Source organism: Octopus bimaculoides, chromosome 10 (genome assembly GCF_001194135.2).
Source record: "Octopus bimaculoides isolate UCB-OBI-ISO-001 chromosome 10, ASM119413v2, whole genome shotgun sequence".
In the NCBI taxonomy this organism is placed as follows: Eukaryota; Metazoa; Mollusca; class Cephalopoda; order Octopoda; family Octopodidae; genus Octopus; species Octopus bimaculoides.
In genome coordinates, this window is record NC_068990.1 from 89,987,800 (window position 1) to 89,994,351 (window position 6,552).

Here is a 6,552-nt window from a genome sequence, read left to right on the forward strand (position 1 = left end):
ATATATATATATATATATATATATGTATGTATGTGTGTATAAATTTGTTTGTCCATTTAAAAATTTCTGATTAATAAAATATGTGGTGAGACGTGCGCGGAGATAGAAAAAAAAAAAAACGATTTCGTTATTTAAATTTGCCGGAGGAAGTGAAAAAAAAAAAAAAAGATAAAGATAAAATCAAAACGTGTTGAGGAGTAAGTTGTCACATTCTTGCCTCGAGCAGTGAGCCGTGTGGATGTGTATACATAAACACACATATATACACTTCTATCTATCTACTTAGTTTTCTGTGGATCTGTCCATATATCTTTATATATCTGTATCTATTATATATATACATATATAAATAGAGACAGAAGTGGATATATATATTGATTAATAATCGGTGAAAGGATAACAAATTGTGGATATTTCATTGACTAAGAAATACAGACAATGGCAGCGGAGACGAACGGTAATGGACACATCAACGGACAATTACCAACTTTTATGAAAAACAAATACGAACATATCTTTCATCTTCTTTACGGTAAGTAAAAGTTTCTTGTTTCGAGTTCTCGCTTTTATTTATTTATATTAATACTCGGTGTTAAAACGTGTCAACGCGTGGACCTGTTTGTATGGCTCGCTCGTTTGCTAGAAATAGCAGTAAGATATTCTTATCGTTCTCCGTCGATACAAAAGAAGAAAAAAAAAGCTGCGAGTGCGTTTGGGGACGGTACACACGTAAGATAATGGGGTTGTAGATAACCCTTTCACAGTCGGGTTGGTCAAGAATGGAATGTTTTCAGTCGTAGATATGCTAACCTAGAGCGAAACAATAACAACTCAATGTAAATCTTACTCCACTGCTATTTTGTATTTCATTTGTTCCCCCGATGTACCAGGACCCTTGCGGCCAGTACAAGAAATGGTGGGTTGGCAGAGTTTGTTGGAGCGTCGGACGGAATACTTCGCGGTATTTACTTTGTCTTTCTTTACGTTCTGCGTTCAAATCCTGACGAGTTCAACTCCATCTCCCCACCCTATTTTTTCCCCTCTCCGAAGCCGATAAAATAAATTGTCAGTCAAATACTAGTATCGATTTAATTTTGTAACCCCTTCCCTCAAACCTCAGACCTCAAACTTCGTGCCCATGCTAGAAACATTATTATTGTATTTGTGATGTCTTTGCGATAAATCAGTTTGTTACCGTCAATCAATATTATTTAAATCACGCTCAGAGGGAATTTACCTTTTGTTCTCGCTATTTTAAATAAAATCAAACATCAGTTCCACACTACGATTCGCTTAATTCGATTGTGTTTCTTTTCTCAGAATGTATGGGATTGTACATAGTCTTTATCATCCCACTTGGCTCATTTAGTCATCACTATTCCAGGGGTTTAAGCTAGGAATTCGGCAGCTTATTTTTCCCTTCATGGGGATCGGGGATAGAATAAACTAAAGGTTTCGAAGCAAAACTTTTCCTTATCCGTCCGAGTCCATTATTTTTACGAATAACCATGTAAAAATTTCGGGAAGAAGCTGTAACGATTGTATGTAATTTAAAAACATTTAAAGTCATTAAATACAGGACATAACACGTTTCGAAACAGAAAGAGGGAAAGAAAGAGAGACAAAGAGAAAGGTTCAGCCACTCACACTTAGTGGAGTGGTTGTTGTTTAACCCCAGGTCAACCGTAATCCCGTAAACCTATTACAGAAGTATTATTTGAATGAATGCCTCCTTTCTAGGCAAGTAGGCTGTGATTTGAGAGACAGATGTTTCGCTGCTGTTTCTAATAAGTCGTCGAGCCACTTTGTACATTCTTCCGCATTGGTTTAACAAAGTTTTATTTTAATATTTTCTGTTTACACTTGATGAGCTGACGGCAGACATTTCACGCTGACACCAAACCGTGTGTATGTCCACACGTACACACACATACACACGCAATAGACAGCTTGCATAGACAAATGACAGGCTGATACGCTATATAATGACTGAATATATATAGATGGCCCTATATAGGTCTGTACACTTCAGACTTGTTTCATATTTTTGGGGAATCCTTGAAATACACTCCATGCTGTATCAGGAAACCCCTTCATAAACATTATTATATACTTTTTTCTTTCTCTTTCATAATGTTAGATTTCGTAAGAGATTGAACAAATGAAAAAACTGTCTTTCAAAAGTTTGGCAGAGAACTTTAAACCAAAATCTCTATTAGAAGTAATGTTTTTTTTTTTCTTTACGTAGGGACGCCATCCTCTCTGCAGTTACTTAGGTTTCTTTTTAAAAAAAATTATTTAACAAAGATTTGAATAAAATTAGCTTAATTTTTCATTATCTTTCGAAGAGTCCTAAGAGATATCATGCGGAACCGCAGGTTTCCGATCGGGTAACATTGATATAGACCAGTGATAGGTCAACTGCCGGTTCGCTCGACTATGACCGACCCGCCTAATTTCACGAGGAAAATAACGTTTATTAAAATTTGAACTGAATATTTTTTGTATGTGGATCGCCTGATGATGAACCGTATCTCATGCGGCCAGCTTCTCGAAAAAGGTTGTTCATACCTGTTGTAGGTAGATAGACAACTATATAGACAAACCCCTAAACTATATATACTCTGGTGGACAAACGTATAATGTATACTATAACGAGTTCAACAAATGTATATTTAACGATGCATAGATGTGAAGAAAGCGATCCCGTAAAGGCACACGACGGAACCTTTACATAATCGTCCGATCTGCTTGAAATAGCAGTCAAAACTCACTCACCTCGTACCCTAGACTAAGATGAGGAAAGGGCGCATCAGATAATGTAATAATAGCTCCAGAAAGATGAAATGATCGCAGCTAGTTGTGTGTGAACCATGAGCCAACTGCAACAATAACAAATATTTAATCGGATGGAGTTTTAAGTATGAATAGTTGTATGTATGGGTGTATGTTTGTGTATATCTACTTGTACGTATATATGTTTATACGCATTTGACAGCATCTACACTCGCGAAGTGATTGTGCACCGGGAGAACTTTGTGGGTCCCACAAATTAGGAGAATATGTGACTGCAGGTGAAACGAAATTTACGGCGACAATTTGGAACATTGGAATAATTTATTTGTGTCACATTTACAGGAATTCGTACGGAGGAATTCTGTCCTTTCCCCAAAAAAGACTTTCGTTCACGTTTTGGTAGCTATAGCCCAGGTCTATGTTGTTTAACAGTTGACTTATTTATACCCCGCTGTTATGTCCCCTTTCATTTTTATTTACTTTTTTCAACACCCTAAACTGAAAGGTTACCTATATATATAATAATACGCACATACATTTTTCTAAAAAGATTAAAAGATTACTATAATTGTTTTAATGAGCACTTCCATCCCTTGTGTGTGTGTGGGGGTGTGTGTATGTACACGTGTGTGTGTGTGTATAATTATTTTATTCTTGTACCTTTTCTTTGTTTTACATTTTTGGGGGCGACTGTAGCTAAATCGACCCCAGCACCTTTTAAAAAGTTTGGTAATTATTCTATCGGTTTGTTCTACAAAACCCCTTAGTTACGGGGACGCAAATAAACTAACATCGGTTGTCAAGCGGTGTGCGTCTACCAGATTTACTCGTAATCAAGGGCGGATTGAGCCGTCGGTCAGTCGGGCACTGCCCGAGGGCCCGGAGCTCCGAGGGGCCCGCACTCTACATGTTATTTCTACGAAAACACACATTCAAAGGGGCCTGGTAAACAGTTATGCCCGAGGGCCTTAATACTCTCAGTCCGCCTCTGCTCACAATGTGTTATTCGGCCCAGGGCGAAAGTAGAATAAAACAAAAACCCACTTCCAACAAGGTGCTGCGCAGTGGGACAGACCCTGAAGCCACGAAGTTGCGAAGTTAGTTTCTTATCAGCATTGCCATGACGCGCGCGCGCGCAACACATACACACACACACGCACACATACATCACACACGCACACATACACACCCACATATACGCACGCACACACACACACACACACACACACACACACACACACACACACACACACACACACACACGAGCACACACACCAGTTTTCTTTCGTGATATGAAAACACATTTTTACTGTTGTCCGAACTAGTTGTTTACGCGACTAATGAATAATGAATGACTGATTGAATGAACAACTAAATGAATAAATACATAAATAAATAAATATTATATAAAGTATTTGATTGATTATGCGCCTTACTTTAAGTCTCTTACAACTATTTACTTTCAGCGTCCTTTCACAATATCCGGATATTTTACATTTTACTATAAGCCCTGACATCGATCTTATCGATTATCCCTACTTTGCTCTGTCAGAACTAATTTATTTAATTGATATATGGGCTGATAGTGGAGGCGCAATGGCCCAGTGGTTAGGGCAGCGGACATAGGATCGCGGTTTCGATTCCTAGACCGGGCGTTGTGAGTGTTTATGGAGTGAAAACATCTAGAGCTCCACGAGGCTCCGGCAGGGGATGGTGGCGAACCCTGCTGTACTCTTTCACCACAACTTTCTCTCACTCTTTCTTCCTGTTTCTGTTGTGCCTGTAATTCAAAGGGTCAGCCTTGTCACGCTTAATATCCCAGAGAACTACGTTAAGGATACACGTGTCTGTGGAGAGCTCAGCTGTTCCGTTGATCAGATCAACTGGAACCCTCAAAGTCGTAAGCGACGGAGTGCCAACAATATGGGCTGATGGAATGGTTAAAACCTGGGGCACAGTAGATTAAATGTCTTGCTGTATTCAGTCATGAATCTACATACTCTGAGTTCAAAACTTACCGATGGTGGATTTGCGTTTCATTTGTAATGGCGTCGATAAAAGGAGGGTTATGACTGAGCTGAGGACATTACCTTTACTTTTGTCAGTCAGCAGTTTCACAAAAGTAAAAACGATGCTCTCAATGGGCGCTCTGAACTCAAATTGTATCCAGCATCAACTTTACTTTTCGTCCTTTCGGTGGCGGAATTTTAGAATAGCTCTCAAAGTCTCATACCTGATAGGAGAGGAAAAGGGTAGTCTTTTGTTTTGTTTTTTCTTTTGTCCTTCAAATTTCAAATATTTTGCATTGTAGCCCTAACTTTCCTTCTCTATGAAATGTAGAAATTCAAGGGATAATTCAAGGGTAGTCTTTCGGTAAAAGTCTATGACGCCATTAGTTAGTGTGCGACATTGTTTCATCTGCTCGACAAAGCTAAGCAAACACACTCGTATGTGACGTCATATATTAATATCGAAATATTGCCGGGGTAGCTATTCCAAAATTCCGCACCTTCGGGTCCGTTAAGTACCTATGAAGTTGTGAATTTGGGTCCTCTGTCTGCCTCTGTCTGTCCGTCTGTTTGTCTCTCCTTTCTTTCTCTCTTTCTGCTTCCCTCCTTCTCTCACACTTGCTGCCCTGTGAAAAGGGTCATGTGACAGAGTACATTTTCTGCAGACATGAAAAAAAATAGTGAGTGAGGAGCTGCTAGCAACCCTTTCTCAAAGAGGAAGGAAAATAAACCCAGTCGCAGAAACCGTCCGAGGTCTTGCGACATAACATGGAACAGAAATAAACCAACCCACCATTTCTATCACGATCTGTTAGAAATCAATGTTATTAAGGACTTCTAAGATTTTAAATTTACTTTTTAGTCGACGAAATCCACCCCAGGACTTATTCTTTTGTAAACTTAGTATTCATTCTATCGATCTCTTTTGCCGAACCGTGAAGTTACAGAGACGTAAACACACCGACATCAGTTGTCAAGCGATGGTGGTAGGACAAGCACACACATATATATTGCTTACATACATATATATATACAACGGGCTTCTTTCAGTTTCTATCTACCAAATCCATTCACCACAAGGCTTTAGTCGGCTCGAGGCTATAGTAGAAAACACTTGCCCAAGGTGCCACGCTTTGGGACTGAACCCGGAGCCACGTGGTTGGGAAGCAAGCTTCTTACCACACAGCCATGCTTGCTCCTATTCATGTCAATATCTTTTCAATTGTCACGAAAGCAACCTCACGCAAATGGAAAAAAGTCTCACCCAGTTCCGGCAATCACTGCTCTCATTTTACCTGTTTTATTTGTATTGTAATTAAAATAAGCTTCAACAACAAGTAGAAGGGCTGGAACATTCTGTATTCAAGTGCTATTATGTACAGGATTATTTTGTTTACGTAATAAACCTGAAATATGAAGAGGACGTTGTTAGTGAAACGTGTCAACTGTCACTGCCATGCCGTATTATAGATGATGTTTAATAACTCAACGACACTATCCATTTGAAAAACAAAAAACAGTCGGTGTTGTATTTAATATCGGGTGTTCAGAAAGTCTCTTCGCAGTAAGTATCTAATGGCTTTTAGGCGATTTTTGTATACTGATCCTTTACTTAATCCTCAGAAAGAAAAAAAAGAAAAAGTCTGGCGGTGTTAAATCATGTGATCTTCTTGGTGGCCAAAGTCCTTTCGAAATAATCTGTTCACCAAAAAACTTTTGAAGTAGCTCCATGGTGATGCGCAGGATG